Source organism: Glycine max, chromosome 4, assembly GCF_000004515.6.
Source record: "Glycine max cultivar Williams 82 chromosome 4, Glycine_max_v4.0, whole genome shotgun sequence".
NCBI classification, from domain to species: Eukaryota; Viridiplantae; Streptophyta; class Magnoliopsida; order Fabales; family Fabaceae; genus Glycine; species Glycine max.
The window spans coordinates 23362536-23381466 of record NC_016091.4 but is presented as its reverse complement, the minus strand read 5'-3'; the positions used below and the strand labels follow the sequence as shown (position 1 = coordinate 23381466).

The window sequence follows — 18931 nt, the reverse complement described above, 5'->3', positions numbered from 1 at the left end:
AGTCAATGGCCGGTCTTAGGTTTTCATAGGAGGTAAGGGCATCAAATCCCACTCCCCTCGATCTACAAAAGGCTGTGATTAAAGCTAGAAAGCCTAATCTAGAAGAGTTAGACTGAGCGATCATGGTCATTTGTCCAGAGATCAAACCGCCAATGTTCATGTCCATCCTGGTGATTAAGCCATACACCAACCTAGCTCTGTCTGTGTTCAAATCTGAAGTGCGGCAGGTAGGAGCTAGGTTTGAGTATGAGAAGACGTTCCATGTCTGAGCCAGAGTTGTAAGAACTTTTCTAAGGAGCTTCCATGGTTGGCCCTCTGTGTTTAGAATAAAGCCCTTGCCCGGAATGCATAGTCTAGCCTCCGTCTCTCTGGGGTCAGACCTTAGTCTGCAAAATCTAGAATAAGTGGGTAAAGATTCCCCCTCCTTGATGTGCCATCATTTTCTTCTATTTTCTAAACCCTTTTTGCACCATTTTAATTATTGATTGGTCTTAATTGTCAATTAATTAGGCAATTTTATTATTTGGGCTCATTTAGCTAATTTGATGTTTTTAATCTAATTTCAGGAATTAATGAAACATTGGGCTTAATCCGGATTTTGGTTGTGGACTTGAAGAGGGCAAATAAAGCAGCGCTTACCTTAGTTAATTTCTAATTAGGAAATTTCGCAATTTTATTTTATGTTATTCAGTGTTTATTTCGTTTTGGGCCAGAGTATTGAAATAGGGCCCAGTGACTTTGAGTGACTCTTTTTAAATAGCTGCCTTGGGATTCGTGCAGGGCATTCTATTCTGTTATGCTATTCATTATTCAGAGCTTTGTTTTAGGGTTTTGGTTTTTCTGTTTTGATGCTTCTGAGTTCGTAATGCAATTTTACGTTTTCTGCTTCTAATTACAATTTCGTTCTTGCTTCTTCTTCTACTCTCATTTACGTTTCTGTTCCATTTTACATTTCTGTTCGTTTACGTTTCTGTTCATTTACGTTTCCGTTCATTTACGTTTCTGCTTCATGTTTCAATTGCGTTTTCTGTTTGAATCCATGGAAGGCTAGATTTTCTGGTGTTGTTTCCTTTTGAGGACGAAGCCCAACTCTCTTTGAGGTTTCGCTTGTAATGTGATTTCCTGGCAGTTCTCCCTTCACCAGTATCCCAAATTCGTGAATATTAATCAGTGCACGCTTCGTGTTCGATTAATTGCCTCTGAGCCTAACTTGCGTTCATGCTTAATGGACGAAGGGCTAACTGGTGTATGTGGTGCCTAAGCACGTATTGAAAACCCTAAGTTGATTTTCGCTTAGTAAATTGAAATAGGGTTGGATTAAGTGGTTGACTGTTAGGGACGAATTCTCCATAACCCAGGATAAGAGAATGGCTTCTGAATCAGAGGAAACAACCCGTTTTTAATATTAGTAGTTTCATATTCCAGTTTACTTGTTCTGCTCTTTAATCACAAAACAAACACTTCCCCCCCCCATCGTTACTGTTACTGCAAGTATATTATGAACATTTGGCTTGTCACTGCTCGTTGGGAAACGACCTAGGATCACTTCCTAGTTACTGCATTTTCATGTTTATTTGATTCGGGTATGGCCTCGATCAAATTTGGCGCCGTTGCCGGGGAGCAGTGTCCAAAGGTTCATAATAGCTAGCTAGTGTTGTGTGTTTAATCCTTTCGTGTTTTAATTGTTAGTATTGTGTTAGTATGTGTGTTAGTGTTGATTAGTGTCCTGGTATTTTGTTTAATGTGTGTTCTGTTTCAGTTTTACCATTAAGCGTTTCCCCTATTTCAGTCTTGGGTGTTTTGCTGTGAAGATTGTGCTTGAAAACAGAGTAGTAGTAGAAATCAGCTTGCGGAAAAACAGAGTAGTAGTAGAAATCAATTAGAGACGGATTTTAGCGACCACCCATGCTGAATTAATTGGGATTTTTTGTTTTAGTAGCCAGGGTTGTTATTTTTGGCTGAATTTTTTTGTGGTAACTTCTTTTAATCCATATTTTGTGGGAAAAATATCTAGAGCCTTTAGTTTGGTCAGATTTGAAAGTTCCAAAAAACTAGCAAATTTTGTGTTTGTCAAAACTTCAAACGGCCATAACTTTTGCTCCGGTTATCAGAATCGCAATTATTATATATGCATTTGGGGTAGAAAAAAATTTCCTACATTGTGGCAGCCGGCCACAGGCCGGCTGAGGTCTCCATCGTCCAAAAAAAGCGATTCTGTCAAAAGTTTTTTATTTTTCAAGTTTTATTCACTTATTTTTCTTAACCTACCATTTTTAGCTTTCATAGTTAGACTTTGAATTTTTGTCTGAAATTTTTTGTGCTATCTTCTCATCATTTTATAGGGTTGCTCAAAAAATTTCAAGTCATTTGGATATCATTTGAGAGTAGCTGTAGTTCAAACCTACACCTTTATTTACATGACAAGGCAACTAGTTGTGTGCATGCTGAATGTAGTGTATGACTAGAGGCAATCCATCTGACTTACAACCCTTTGATCCTGAGATAGATAGGACATTTCATAGATTAGTTAGGCATCATTTTATACCTTTTGATCATTCTGAGCATTCCATAACTGGTGAATCTGTGCATTCTGTTATTGGTGATTTTGAACATCCTGATCTTGAGCATTATAATTTTGAGCATTCTAATTCTGAGCATTCTGATTTTGCACATTCTGAGAACATGGCACAACCTCCACCTCGTGAGAGGACTCTAAGGGAAATGGCTGCACCTGATTTCACCTACGAAAGCTTGTGCATCCAATACCCTGATGAGGATGTCCCATATGTTCTTAAGACTGGACTGATTCATTTGCTTCCAAAGTTTCATGGCCTTGCAGGTGAAGACCCGCACAAACATTTGAAAGAATTTCACATTGTCTGCTCCACCATGAAACCCCCAGATGTCCAAGAGGATCACATATTTCTGAAGGCTTTTCCTCATTCATTAGAGGGAGTGGCAAAGGACTGGCTGTATTACCTTGCTCCAAGGTCCATCACGAGCTGGGATGACCTTAAGAGAGTATTCTTAGAAAAAATTTTCCCTGCTTCCAGGACCACAACCATCAGGAAGGATATCTCAGGTATTAGACAACTCAGTGGAGAGAGCCTGTATGAGTACTGGGAGAGATTTAAGAAACTATGTGCCAGTTGCCCCCACCATCAGATTTCAGAACAGCTTCTTCTCCAATATTTTTATGAAGGACTCAGTAATATGGAGAGAAGTATGATAGATGCTGCCAGTGGTGGAGCCCTTGGAGACATGACTCCTGCTGAAGCCAGAAATTTAATTGAGAAGATGGCCTCCAACTCCCAGCAGTTTAGCGCCAGAAATGATGCCATAGTCATTAGAGGAGTGCATGAGGTAGCTACAAACCCATTTGCATCATCTGAAACTAAGAAGTTTGAAGGCAAACTGGATGCGTTGGTCAACTTGGTAACCCAGCTGGCCTTGAATCATAAATCTGTACCTGTCGCAAGGGTTTGTGGTTTGTGCTCCTCTGCTGACCACCATACAGAACTTTGCCCTTCCATGCAGTAACCTGGAGCAATTGAGCAGCCTGAAGCTTATGCTGCAAATATTTACAATAGACCTCCTCAACCTCAGCAGCAAAATCAACCACAGCAGAACAATTATGACCTTTCCAGCAACAGATACAACCCTGGATGGAGGAATCACCCTAACCTCAGATGGTCCAGCCCTCAGCAACAACAGCAGCCTGCTCCTTCCTTCCAAAATGCTGCTGGCCCAAGCAGACCATACATTCCTCCACCAATCCAACAACAGCAACAACCCCAGAAACAGCCAACAGTTGAGGCCCCTCCACAACCTTCCCTCGAAGAACTTGTGAGGCAAATGACTATGCAGAACATGCAGTTTCAGCAAGAGACCAGAGCCTCCATTCAGAGCTTAACCAATCAGATGGGACAATTAGCTACCCAATTGAATCAACAACAGTCCCAGAATTCTGACAAGCTGCCTTCTCAAGCTGTCCAAAATCCCAAAAATGTCAGTGCCGTTTCATTGAGGTCGGGAAAGCAATGTCAAGGACCTCAACCCGTAGCACCTTCCTCATCTGCAAATGAACCTGCCAAACTTCACTCTATTCCAGAAAAAGGTGATGACAAAAATTTACCTAACAATTTCTGTGCAGGTGAATCTTCTTCCACAGGTAATTCTGATTTGCAGAAGCAGCACATTCCCCCTCTTCCATTCCCTCCAAGAGCAGTTTCCAACAAAAAAATGGAAGAGGCAGAGAAAGAGATCTTGGAAATGTTTAGAAAGGTAGAGGTAAACATACCTCTGTTGGATGCAATAAAGCAAATTCCAAGATATGCCAAATTCTTGAAGGAGCTGTGCACTAATAAGCAGAAGCTTAAAGGAAGTGAACGGATTAGCATGGGCAGAAATGTCTCCGCATTGATTGGTAAATATGTTCCTCAAATTCCTGAAAAATGCAAAGATCCAGGTACATTCAGCATACCTTGTATCATAGGGAATAGTAAGTTTGACAATGCCATGCTAGATTTAGGAGCTTCTGTTAGTGTTATGCCTCTGTCTATTTTTAATTCTCTATCTCTAGGTCCCTTGCAGTCAACAGATGTGGTAATTCATTTAGCTAATAGAAGTGTTGCCTATCCTGTTGGTTTCATAGAAGATGTCTTAGTTAGAGTTGGTGAACTGATTTTCCCTGTTGATTTTTATATCTTGAATATGGAAGATGGATTTTCTCAAGGATCAGTTCACATCATTCTAGGCAGACCCTTTATGAAAACTGCTAGAACTAAGATAGATGTTTATGCAGGCACACTGTCCATGGAGTTTGGTGATATAACTGTTCATTTTAATATTTTGGATGCTATGAAATACCCATCTGAAGATCTTTCTGTATTTCGTGCTGAAATAATTGACCATGTTGTTGATGAATACATGACTGATCTTTATTCTAATCTGCATGCCTCTCACTCTTCATGCATTGAGTCTGAAATTGTACTTGATCATATGTCTGAATTTGATGCTGAGAGTGAATATGAGAGTGATATTGATTGCATGCCTGGTGGTGGTGTTTTACCTCTTGAGATTGATTTTATAGAGTCAGATAGGACTAACCATGTTTCAGGAAGTACACATACCTCTGACTTTCTTTATGAGGTAAAGGCTGAGAAACCATCTCCTTCTACCACTGTCCAGCCGACCACACCAGAATTGAAGCCTCTGCCATCAAATTTAAAATACGCTTACTTGGATGATAGCAAGAGTTTTCCAGTGATTATATCTGCCTCCCTTGCTGATGAGCAAGAGGAGAAGTTGTTGTCAGTTCTTAAGAAGCATAAGAAGGCTATAGGCTGGACCCTGGCAGACATTCCTGGTATTAGCCCATCCACATGTATGCATCGAATAAATTTAGAAGATGGAGCTAAACCAGTAAGACAGCCACAGAGAAGACTCAACCCGGTGATTCTTGATGTAGTGAAGAAGGAGATAACCAAGCTTTTGCAAGCTGGAATCATTTATCCTATCTCCGACAGCCAATGGGTGAGTCCCGTCCAGGTAGTCCCGAAAAAGACTGGCCTCACAGTGATCAGAAATGAGAAGGAGGAGCTGATTCCTACTCGGGTGCAGAACAGTTGGAGAGTCTGAATTGACTATAGGAGGCTGAACCAGGTTACCAAAAAGGACCATTTTCCCCTGCCATTCATTGACCAGATGCTTGAACGCCTGGCAGGTAAATCCCACTACTGTTTCCTTGATGGTTTTTCTGGTTATATGCAAATTACTATTGCTCCTGAGGATCAGGAAAAGACCACATTCACCTGCCCCTTCGGCACTTTTGCTTATAGGAGGATGCCTTTCGGCATGTGCAATGCCCCTGGTACCTTCCAGCGGTGCATGATTAGTATTTTCAGTGATTTTTTAGAAAATTGCATAGAGGTGTTTATGGATGATTTCACTGTATATGGATCCTCTTTTGATGGTTGTTTGAATAGTTTGGAAAAAGTTTTGAATAGATGCATTGAAACTAACCTTGTTCTAAATTTTGAAAAATGTCATTTTATGGTTGAGCAGGGTATAGTTTTAGGCCACATTATTTCCAATAAGGGCATTGAAGTAGATCCTACAAAAATTTCTGTTATTTCACAATTGCCTTACCCCTCTTGTGTGCGAGAGGTGCGATCTTTTCTTGGTCATGCAGGATTCTACAGGCGCTTTATAAGGGATTTTAGCAAAGTAGCCCTTCCACTGTCCAACTTGTTGCAAAAGGAGGTGGAGTTTGACTTTAATGACAGATGCAAAGAGGCTTTTGATTGCCTCAAAAGAGCGTTGACTACCACCCCCATCATCCAGGCACCCGATTGGACAGCCCCTTTTGAGCTTATGTGTGATGCATCAAATTATGCATTGGGGGCTGTCCTTGCTCAGAAAATTGATAAATTGCCCAAGGTGATATATTATGCTTCTAGGACTTTAGATGCTGCCCAAGCAAATTATACTACTACTGAGAAAGAGCTTCTAGCCATAGTTTTTGCTCTTGAAAAATTTCGATCTTATTTGCTTGGTACTCGCATTATTGTTTATACTGACCATGCAGCTCTAAAGTACTTGTTGAAGAAGGCTGATTCTAAGCCTAGGTTGATCCGATGGATGCTCTGGCTCCAAGAGTTTGACTTGGAGATCCATGATAGGAGCGAAGCACAAAATCTAGTTGCTGATCATTTGAGCCGGATCGAACGTGTCTCTGATGCAGATTCACCTATTCGGGATGATTTCCCGGATGATCATTTGTATATATTGTATAGTATTTCTGACTCTCTTTCTACTCCCTGGTTTGCTAACATTGTCAATTATTTAGTTGCCTCTGTTTTTCCTCCCTTAGCATCTAAGGCCCAAAAAGATAAGATTAAAAGTGATGCTAAGCATTTTATTTGGGATGACCCCTACTTGTGGAAATTGTGCAGTGATCAGGTCATTAGACGGTGCATTCCAGATCATGAGACTGACTCAGTCCTGCAGTTCTGTCATTCTTCCGCACCGGGAGGTCATCTGGGTGTTCAAAGGACAGCTCGCAAAGTGCTTGATTGTGGTTTTTATTGGCCCACCATCTTTAAAGATGCGTGGAAGATCTGCAGCACTTGTGAGCAGTGTCAGAGAGCAGGAAATACACTTACATGGCGACAACAAATGCCTCAGCAACCTATGCTATTCTGTGAGGTGTTTGATGTCTGGGGTATAGATTTCATGGGTGGAAGCCAAGCCCACTAGAACTAATGATGCTAAAGTTGTCGCAGACTTTGTCAGGTCTAATCTGTTTTGCAGGTTTGGAGTACCTAAAGCAATTGTTAGTGATCAAGGAACCCATTTTTGCAACAGGACAATGCATGCCCTGCTTAAAAAGTACGGGGTGGTACACAGGGTATCCACACCATACCACCCCCAGACTAATGGACAGGCAGAAATTTCTAACAGGGAAATCAAGAGAATTCTAGAGAAGATTGTGCAGCCAAGCAGGAAAGATTGGAGTACCAGGCTTGATGATGCTCTCTGGGCACATCGGACTGCCTACAAAGCACCCATAGGAATGTCTCCTTATCGGGTTGTCTTTGGAAAGGCATGTCATCTTCCAGTGGAAATTGAGCACAAAGCTTACTGGGCAGTGAAGACTTGCAACTTCTCTATGGATCAAGCTGGCGAGGAAAGGAAGTTGCAACTGAGTGAGTTAGATGAAATCCGCCTAGAAGCCTACGAGAATGCCAAGTTCTACAAAGAAAAGACCAAGAAGTTCCATGATAGCATGATAGTTAAAAAAGACTTCGTGGTTGGGCAAAAAATGTTATTGTATAATTCTAGACTTGGACTCATGAGTGGTAAGTTGAGGTCTAAGTGGATTAGTCCTTTTGTTGTTACTAATGTTTTTCCTTATGGTACAGTTGAGATCAAAAGCGACTCCACAAACAAGAGCTTCAAGGTCAATGGACATCGACTTAAGCCATTCCTCACGAACCCTTCTTTAGTGGACGTAGTGGTGGAAGAGACTTCCTTACTCCACCCTACTCTTCCTCCACCATGACTTAGGGAGTTTTTCTTTTCCTATCTCCTTCTTTGCTTTTATTACACTTGTCCGATTCTCTTTGATGATTTAATTTTTTTTAATCTTTTAATTGTGCTACATTGAGGACAATGTGTTGTTTAAGTATGGGGGGGGGGGGGGGAGTGTTCTTTGGTTTTGATAGTTTTGTTGGTTTTGTTAATTTTTTAGTTGTGTTAATTTGTTAATGCTGTTAGTTTCGTCGGATTTTCAGTTTAATATTTTGGGTCAATTTCGTGTGCACGTACGACTTTGCATGTTTTTCTTTGAATTATAGGATATGTTCAAGAAATGGGTAATTGTTTTGAAAATAAAAGTTCTTGACATTTTGTGACTTGAAATCCTTGATTCTTCTCTACATGTCATGATAGTTTTGAAAGCTCAATTTGAAAGTGATGATTTTACCTTTGTGAGAATTTGAGCCATCCATCATTATAATCATTTGGTGTGTTTTGCCCCATTGATTGCTTGCACAATAGCCTTGGCTTGATTCTTGTTGATGCGTCCTAATTCACATGCATGTTTGGAAATGATTAAGGCAATTTTGTTCTTATAAGCTTCTAGCCAAATGGACTTACCTTGAATTAATTCCTTTGATAGCCCTTTTGAGCCTTGTTTCCCTTTCCTTGTTTTGAAGCTCACTACAAGCCTTAAGTGAAAAACCATGATATTACCATATCCTTAAGGAATTTTGGAGCTTTGGAATTGTTTTGGGAATAAGTGTGGGGGGTTTTTGTTTCATTGGACAACTTGTTTTGTTGGCTATGCTTCATGATGTATTTTGGGCCATACTTGATGTACATTGTATATTGGTTAAATGTTGGACATGCTGAATGAAATGTTGTTTCTCAAAGGCTAAAGAGTAAAAAAAAAAAAATGAAAAAAAAAAAGAAAAGCAATAAAGTTGAGTGAATAAGATCTTAAATGGCATAAGAATGATGAAACTCTTGGTTCTACTCTTCATGTTTAATTTTTATCTTTACTTCTTTTTATTTTTTTTCTTAATATGCACTTATTCCCCTTTGCTCCTCTATTCCTTTGGGATTTAGCCACTTATTCCATATTTCTCCATACCTTGTCCTTGGCCCCATTACAACCTTAAAAGACCTTTTGATCCTCATGTGCTCGTGTTTATGGGTTGATTGTCAACTTTAGAATCTTGCCAAGTTTATGTGGTGTTTGCTTTCATGGTTGCTTTGAGGGTAAATAGTAGCCTAGACACTTGAGAGATAGAGTGTATATCTTGTGAGGCTTTATCACTTTTCATTCTTGAGCTGATTAACTATTTTGCCATGATTGGGTTGCTTGGATGATTTTCATGAATGTCTTGACTTTTTGGATCTCCTTATGTTAGATGTTACCCATTCCTTTCATTCCTTGATGTTCATTGAGAAATATGTGAATGTTTTTGTTTGTCTCCCTTTCATATCCTTGGATTTTGTTCTTTGTTTCATTTTGCCCAGGAGTGCAAAAGGCTAAGTATGGGGGGTTTTGATGTGCCATCATTTTCTTCTATTTTCTAAACCCTTTTTGCACCATTTTAATTATTGATTGGTCTTAATTGTCAATTAATTAGGCAGTTTTATTATTTGGGCTCATTTAGCTAATTTGATGTTTTTAATCTAATTTCAGGAATTAATGAAACATTGGGCTTAATCCGGATTTTGGTTGTGGACTTGAAGAGGGCAAATAAAGCAGCGCTTACCTTAGTTAATTTCTAATTAGGAAATTTCGCTATTTTATTTTATGTTGTTCAGTGTTTATTTCGTTTTGGGCCAGAGTATTGAAATAGGGCCCAGTGACTTTGAGTGACTCTTTTTAAATAGCTGCCTTGGGATTCGTGCAGGGCATTCTATTCTGTTATGCTATTCATTATTCAGAGCTTTGTTTTAGGGTTTTGGTTTTTCTGTTTTGATGCTTCTGAGTTCGTAATGCAATTTTACGTTTTCTGCTTCTAATTACAATTTCGTTCTTGCTTCTTCTTCTACTCTCATTTACGTTTCTGTTCCATTTTACATTTCTGTTCGTTTACGTTTCTGTTCATTTACGTTTCCGTTCATTTACGTTTCTGCTTCATGTTTCAATTGCGTTTTCTGTTTGAATCCATGGAAGGCTAGATTTTCTGGTGTTGTTTCCTTTTGAGGACGAAGCCCAACTCTCTTTGAGGTTTCGCTTGTAATGTGGTTTCCTGGCAGTTCTCCCTTCACCAGTATCCCAAATTCGTGAATATTAATCAGTGCACGCTTCGTGTTCGATTAATTGCCTCTGAGCCTAACTTGCGTTCATGCTTAATGGACGAAGGGCTAACTGGTGTATGTGGTGCCTAATCACGTATTGAAAACCCTAAGTTGATTTTCGCTTAGTAAATTGAAATAGGGTTGGATTAAGTGGTTGACTGTTAGGGACGAATTCTCCATAACCCAGGATAAGAGAATGGCTTCTGAATCAGAGGAAACAACCCGTTTTTAATATTAGTAGTTTCGTATTCCAGTTTACTTGTTCTGCTCTTTAATCACAAAACAAACACTTCCCCCCCCATCGTTACTGTTACTGCAAGTATATTATGAACATTTAGCTTGTCACTGCTCATTGGGAAACGACCTAGGATCACTTCCTAGTTATTGCATTTTCATGTTTATTTGATTCGGGTACGGCCTCGATCACTCCTCTAATAACATTGGAGTCTGGAGGAACTCATTTAAGTTGTCTGCATCTATCTTGATTAAATGGCCTCTTATTTTAGCACATTTAGGAGCTTGATCTGCTAGGCTATAGAAATTGGCATAAAATTCCTTAACCATTGCCACATCTATGCTTCCTTCCTGAAGGTTGGCGAGACATTTGTGCAGGTTTCGCCTCTCCAATTCTATTTTAAACTCATCAAATTCAGAATGATAAATTTACACATTCCTTTCCGGAAGGATCCTTCGGTCTAAGATTATCGATATATCGGTTCTAGGCTTCCTCTCAGTGAAATCTCCTGTTATCATTTTGATCCTGTGGTCTAGAATCACCATTCTTATGTTTCTTAGAGGCCATCTGCATATAGACAAACCAAACAATTAATCAGGACACAGTTATTCAAAATTTTAAAAAAAAACTAAAAAAGACACTGGCCGCTTAGCGGGACAAAATTCGCTTAGCGGGCCTTCATAAAAGACACACACCCGCTTAGCGAGACATGGGTCGCTTAGCGGGCTTCACAAAAAATGAAACTGGGCTTAGCGACACAGGAGTGCCGCTTAGCGGAAAATGCTAAGTTACAGTGTCTGCAAAGTTGGCTTAGCTGGCAAGGAGCCCACTAAGCCTAAGGTTAGCTGCATGGATTTGCGCTTAGCCAAGGATAAGCTGTGCTTAGCGGCATTAAACTGAGCAAAAATTTCACTAAGTTATAGGAGAGTAGCGAGTGAAGCTCGCTTAGCTCAGCTGATGTCGCAACCAATTGCGCTTGGCTCAGGAATGCTTGGCTTAGCGCGCGGCTATCACAAAAAAAATGGTTAAGTTACCTGGGCTTAGCGATTCCGCCTCGCTTAGCCACAGGTAGTTCAGCAAGAGGATGAGTGTTCATCCTCAAAAGATGAACTCGCTTAGCGCGGTACGTGTGCTTAGCGAGTTCTTCAGATAATGCTTATATACAATGTGTATTGATGAACTCGCTTAGCGCAACATGCTTGCTTAGCGAGTTCATCGCATTTTCCATAAAATGCAAAAAACATAGCTCGTTTTCTTGCACTTTTCAAGCCTCTAAAAGGCATATCAGACATGCAATGCGTGCGCCATACTCAATTCAGTATACAAGCGTACATAGCCCTAATCTTAAACTAATTCTAGCAAAACGTAAAAACCCTAAAAAATCTATAGCTACAGTTAAAGTCTTCTACCCTAGAGTTAAGACATGCAAAAGAGAAAAAGGATCAAGGAACTTACTTGGATGGTGTATGATTGATGCTTCAAAGTCGAAAATGCACAAAGAGAGTACAAATGCAAAATGTGCAAATTTTTGGAGAGAGAGAATGCAGATGCGAGGTTTCTGTAATCTGGAAAATGTGAGTGTAACTGCTGTTACACTCACTTAAGCAGTTTTTTGATACTTTCGCTTAGCGGACCGTTGCGCTAAGCGAGCAAGAGAGACGTTTGGTTTCTCAACTAGGCTCGCTTAGTGAACACGTGCGCTTAGCCGACGTTTCAAACTTGAAAAAAAAAATTTTTTTGAACAGAAACTCGACTTAGCGCGAGAGTATGTCTGCTTAGTGAGACCTGCAGATTAGAAAAGCTTCAACTCTCGCTAAGCCTGGCCCTGGCCAGCTTAGCTAAAATGATGCATCTTAAGTATAGAGGAGCACGCGCTTAGCTGAGAGGTACTCGCTTAGCACTCATATTGCTGCAAAGAATCTTGCTTAGCTGCCATGACTGGCGCTTAGCTTCATCGACCTTAGTTATGGCCGTAAGGAATTGCGCTTGGCGACAATAGGCCCCGCTTAGCCACGGATAAGTTGTCGCTTAGCGATCAGGTTGAAGCTTAGCTGAATTCAGATCAAATTGAAGCTAGCTTAGCTCAACCTTGGCCAGCTTAGCAAACCAAATCAGCCTCAGATGCAAGGGTTGGGCGCTAAGCGCGTGAGACTCGCAGCTTAATGCATGAACAGAGATGTGTTTAGCGTGAGGCTTGCGCTTAGCGAAAGGAATATTTTTTTAGAAAATGTTTTCTAAGTTGTTTTTCAATCCTTTTTCCAAGAAATTGAAACCCTTATGTTAAACATTCAAAGGTTGGCTGATATACTCCTATGTACAGATTATATAGCAAGTTCCAATTGATTAAATGCAGGAAAAACAAAGATAACAAAAATTAAAACTGGGTTGCCTCCCAGGAAGCGCTTCTTTAACGTCATTAGCTTGACGCATAGCTTACTACCTTTAAGGTGGCATGAAAGTCACAAAGAACACATCTTCCATGAAGTTTCGCCTTTTAGCTAGAAATTTCATGAACTTCATATAATCTGGAAGGAAATTCCAAATCATTTCAAGAAAGGTGTTAGTTATTAAAGAAAGAATGGCACTTAAGGTTTCCTCATGCTCTCCTTGCCTTCCCTTCTTGTCAATCAGCTGATGAGGAAGGTTATTGCTTTGGAGAATATTTTCTTGTTGGTTTTCTACCGTTGAGTACTTCTCCCATTGTTGTTGTGCTTGTTCCTCATCTTTCTCCTCATCTTTTTCTCTTGACTCATGCTCTTGTACAAGGCTTTTCTTTTGAGCTTCAACCTCTACAAAGGATTTTTCTTGTCTGACCATAAATTGAGTCACTACTTCTACCAGCTCACCAACTTGGATTTCTACACTTTGGAGTGCTCGTTGAGTTGATTTAGTTGTTTCCATGAATTGCATCAACAATTTATCCAGATTGGATCCTCTTTTTGCTTCATTTTGATGGTAAGGTTGTAACTTTGGTCCCCCGTGAAAGTTTTCTATTGAGTAGCTCTTACCAAAATGAATTTCATGATTTTTCATTGAATTTTTATTAGCTTTTGAGCTAGCATGGTATGCCATGAATTCTTCAAACACACTTTCAAGATTAGGAGTTCTTTCTTCTTCATATTGATTGTAAGGACTTAACTCCTGTTCCCACTCTTGATCGTGTGCCATCAAGATATTCATTTCACCCCTTAAAAAGCTCCAAATCTCATGGACCTAAATCATCTGCAAAAGATTTGCTATGTATACAAAGCACTCACAAGAGTAGCAGTCATCAAGTCAAGAGAAAAACAAACATAAACAAAAACAAAAATTCACAAAAAGAATAACAAATAAAGACTAGACACCTAAAAACGAGCTAGCTTCCCAAATAAAAAGAAGTTCCCCAGCAACGGCGCCAAAAACTTGTTCACAACCGGCAAGTGTACCGGATCGTACAAGTAGTATAAAATGGTAAGAACCAAGTATCGAACTCTTGGGAAACTTGTGTTATCTGGGAAGCTATTTCGATAAATAGGCGTCAGGTATGAAAATATGACTGTGGTTATGAACAAGTTTTTAAACTATCTAGGCAAAAAGAAAGAAAATCACGCAAGAAAAATATTGTGTAAAAACAAGTAGAGAATGCATTGGTCTTCCTCATAGGTTCTTGATGATAAAAAGGATGTTCTCTATTTAACAATGCTCATGCATTCCTATGTTGTCTCCTGGACTGCTAGACCCCGATTCCTCATGATAGCCTAGCCTAGTCCTGATCAAGCCTCGTCCACAGATTCCTCTTGTAAGACTAAACTCAACCAAGACCGCATTAAGACACCCATACACAACTAAGTTCTTGTACCCCGATTCCTCGTGATAGCACAACAACTTAGTCCCGTACTATCAAGGACTTTAGAATCAGACCAGTTACCACTGTTAAATGACCCTAACAAAGCATGCATCTACGTGATCAATGTAAAAGCACACTGGAATGAAAAGCTGATACCACAGAGAACACACAAAACATCATTACATAGATAGAAATATATTTACATCAGGTACCTACAGGGAAGATCCAACAGAGGATTTAGCTTTCCATAGTCCAGAAACCTCCTTTACAACAAAGAGAAGAACAAGATGAGAGACTGCAAAAACACAAGTGGTGAGGATGTCTCCTTCACCTCTAGGATCTCACAATCACTCACAAACTCATCTCAAGCTCTCAGAACGGCTTTCGCTTCGAACGAGCGTCTTTGCAGATCTTCACTCAGCAAAATCTCTTAGAACTCTCTGGAACTTGGACCTTTCTTTCTCTATAACTTTCTAAACATGCAAAAGCTTCCAAGGCCAGACTCTCGTGCATGCAGAGGCTTCTTCAAGAAAAATGCCAAACTCCCTTTGCAAATCTGATTTCAAGCTTAAATAGGTGGCCTTGTTTGTGCTCGTGGGCTTAGTGCAGATCTGGATCGCTTAGCGCGCATATGTGGATTTTGGCTTAGCGCGCTTCTTTCGCTTAGCGGATGAGCTGAAGCGGTGCGCTTGATGACCTGGAACGGTGCGCTTTGCGAACTTGACAACTCATCTTCTTCTGGATTCTTCCTTGTGCTTAGCCACTGAAGGTTGCGCGTAGCGAATTCTCGCTAAGCTAGCAGCTTTGCTTAGCGAAAGAGTGAAAAACAACACTTTGCCAAAGTTTCCTATTTAACCTGAAATTGAGAGAAATTGATTATTAAACACACAAAATATAAGTATAAATTATCTATTACCTATATTTAACAAAAATTAATTATAGTATTACTAAACAACCATAAATTGGGAAAGTTTGATACAATATACACAGGTTTTATACACAAAAGTTAGTCGTATTCATCGACTAACACTAAGCGCAACAACCTGGCGCTTAGCTCGAAGGCACATAAAACATTTTTTTCTGCAGAATAGGCTTAGCGCACAGCTACACTTAGCCTAAGTCTACAATTTTAGAAACAGTAGAGGACTGGAGCTTAGCGTTGCATGTTGGCGCTTAGCTCAGCCTCGACAGAGAAACACTTAGGCTTAGCGCACAGGCGCGCTTAGCCTTATTACAAAGGGAAAGAAACAGAACCTAAGTGGCGCTTAGCTCAGCAAGCTGGGCTTAGCACCTGAACTACTCTGAGTATCTCAGTATACTATTGACGCTTAGCGCACAGGCGCGCTTAGCGTCTGCATCATTTTGGTTCAACAGCCACGATGAACACGCTTAGCGCGACATGGTCCGCTTAGCGCGATCATCAAAAATCCTAAAAAAATTTAACAGTTGCGATGAACAGGCTAAGCGCAGCAGGCATGCTTAGCACATTCATTGCAATTCCCCGAAATACACACAGCAGTTTTCACCCCTTTCAGCCACATTGCCCCTAATGGGCTTCTACACTACCTAAAGTTCTAAAATACTTAACCCTAATACTAAGTAACCTAACCTAACAACAATACTAGTCACTAAAACTATGAATCAACTATCCTAAGGTTTGAAGCATGAAAAGTAAAAATAGAAATGTGCTAACTTACTTGGATTGTCTTTGAAATGAAGCAAGAATGATGCAGAGAAGCAGTACACAAGCAACAAAATGCAAAAGAAATGCTCAAAGATGAGAGGTTGCAGAGGTTTAGGTGCAAAGGTAGCAACCCAAGTGCCTCTACCTTTTCTTTTAAAAAAATTGAATTTCGTATGGCACGCTTAGTGTGCAGCTACGGTTAGTGTGCCAACGTGACGTTTGAGTTTAAAATACTAGCGCTTAGCCTAGCCTTGTGCTAATCCCAACTTGAAGTTGTATAGTCCTGTAAGCATTTGGGGTTTAGCGCGACAGGCGGCGCTAAGCGTCTTTTGCAACACCAAAAATCTTTCTGCAATATGCGCTTAGCATAACATCAAGCTTCAACTTATAGTGAGTGATTCAGGCTTAGCGCCACTACCTGCGCTAAGCACACATCCAATGATTTCAAAACAGAACGATGTTGGCGCTTAGCGCATCCTTTCTCGCTAAGCTCAGCTTGAAAGGTCAGCTTACAGAATGAATCTGGGGCTTAGCGTAGGATGGCACACTTAGCGCAGCTAAAATAAATTTTCACAGAGAGGAAGTGGCGCTTAGCACATCATCCACGCTAAGCCCACTGCTTAAGGTGCAACTTACAGTGAAGATGTTGGGCTTAGCACAGCGATGTGCGCTTAGCTGAACCATTGAGCCAATCAATCAGGGGCCTTTGTGCTTAGCGTGTGAAGAAATGCCTTTTAGGGCAAGGTCTGTGCTTAGCAGATAAGCAATCTAAAAATTTTTCTAAGTTATTTTCTGCTTATCTCTTCACACATAATTCAAAAACCCTTTTTGCTCATTACTAAGCAAGCTGAAATAAATCACAATCACAAGCAAGATGTATTAACTACATGCAAGAAATAAAAATGGAGATAGAGAAGGGAAAGAAAATCTAGGTTGCCTCCCAGTAAGCGCTTCTTTAACGTCACTAGATTGATGCATCATCCTGTTATCCAGGATCCAATAAAGTTCCCACTTCAAGGACCTTCTTCTCAGGTCATCTTTCCTCTATCACATGAACTTTAAAACAAACATTCCGGTCAAGTGGCTCTTTATCTTCATGAAATAGATCAAAGCTGATTTTTTGATCTTCTATACCCATTTGCAACATCTTCTTTCCCATATCTATTACACAGCTTGCAGTAGACATGAATGGGCGGCCAAGAATGTGAGGAATATCAACATCCTCTTCCATGTCTATCACCACAAAATCAGCTGGAAATATAAGGTGCTTCACCTTCAGCAAAACATCTTCAATTACTCCATACGGTCTTGTGATGGAGCGATCAGCTAACTGGAGGGTCATTTGTGTAGGTATTATCTCTATCTCTCCAAGTCGTCGGAACATGGAGAGAGGCATTAAGTTGATACTAGCTCCCAAGTCTATGAGAGCTTTTCCTACAACAACCTCACCATTGGAGCAGAGTATCATGACAACTCCCGGATCTTTGTGCTTAGGTGGAAAAATGCATTGAATCACAACACTACAATTGCCTTCCACCACAATTCTATCACTATGAATGTACCGGTTCTTCTTTGTCAGCATATCTTTTAAAAATTTGGCATAGAGGGGCATTTGTTGAAGTGCTTCTCCAAAGGGTAAAGTAATTTCCAGTTTCTTGAAGATATCAAGAAATCTAGCCAAATGTCTTTCTTTCTTTTTCCGGGAAGGTACCAAAGGATAAGGTACTTCCTAGCCTTCATTTGGAGTAGTATCCTTCTTCTTTTCAGTGTTTGCCTCACTCTTGCCTATCCTCATCTCATCATCAACAAGTTTCTCTTTTTGTTTTTCATTTTTCAACTTTTTTTCCTTTTCTTTATCTTCTTCTTTTATTCTTTCTTTTTCTTTCTCTTTTATTGGCGTCTCTTCTTCCTTATCATCTTCAACCTCCTCATTAATCTCTTCAAGTTCTACAAAATCAGAAACGGGTTCAAGTGCTGGCTTAGGTGCCAACTGTTGTTTATGTTCCTCCATCTTCTTCTCAGCTTCACTCTCATCCACATGGATTGCCCTTTTGCTGCTAGTCATCACAGCTTTACACTCCTCCTTGGGATTTTTCTCTGTATTAGTTGTAAAACTGCTTGATGATTTATCCGCCAATTGTTTTGCAAGCTGTCCCACTTGGACCTCCAGATTCTTTATGGCAGACTTTGTGCTCTTCTGGTTGGACATAGAAACCTGCATGAACTAAGCTAGAGTCTCTTCCAGCTTCGTTGTGCCATCATAGAGACTAGGCCTTGGTGGATGGTCCACCTTGATCTCTATTGAATTGATTTCTTGGTGGTTCCACCATTGTCCCCGCTGTTGATTGTATTGCTGGCCATGTTGGAATCTAGAAAATCCTCCTGCATTAAAATTGTTTCTGGGCTGATTTCCCATGTAATTGACTTCATGAGTGGTTTGTTCTTCAATACGGATACAACATCCAGATTCATGAGCTCCCCCACAGATGGTACATCCTACAACCTACAAAACAGAAGCATGTGAAGTATGTGCAAAATGAATTTGAGTTGGCAACTTACTTAATGTTTCAGTCAATGCCTCAAGTTGCTTAGACAACAACTTATTTTGTGCCAACAATGCATCTTGGGAAGTTAGCTCCAATAAACTCTTTTTAGTAGGAGTGTGAGCTCTATCTCTCAAAATAGCAATGTCACTTGCAGCCATATTTTCAATGAGATCCATGGCTTCTTTAGGGGTCTTCAATTATATTTTCCCACCTGCAGAAGCATCCAATAGCTGCTTGGACTGCGGTCTTAACCCATCTATAAAAATGTTGAGCTGTATCGGTTCTGTGAATCCATGAGTGGGAGTCTTTCTCAATAAACC

General features: G+C 40.2%; 1 non-coding gene and 1 pseudogene across 1 annotated transcript; one reads left to right on the top strand and one right to left on the bottom strand.

Moving 5' to 3' along the window:
* Positions 1–3060: 3060 nt before the first annotated feature.
* On the bottom strand, positions 3061–3167 carry LOC113001576 (small nucleolar RNA R71). The gene has a single exon (XR_003266970.1). It is a non-coding gene; the product is annotated as a small nucleolar RNA R71 (small nucleolar RNA).
* Positions 3168–7243: 4076 nt separating this feature from the next.
* The window catches only part of LOC106798522 (uncharacterized), a 221451-nt pseudogene continuing 209763 nt past the window's right edge, over positions 7244–18931 (top strand).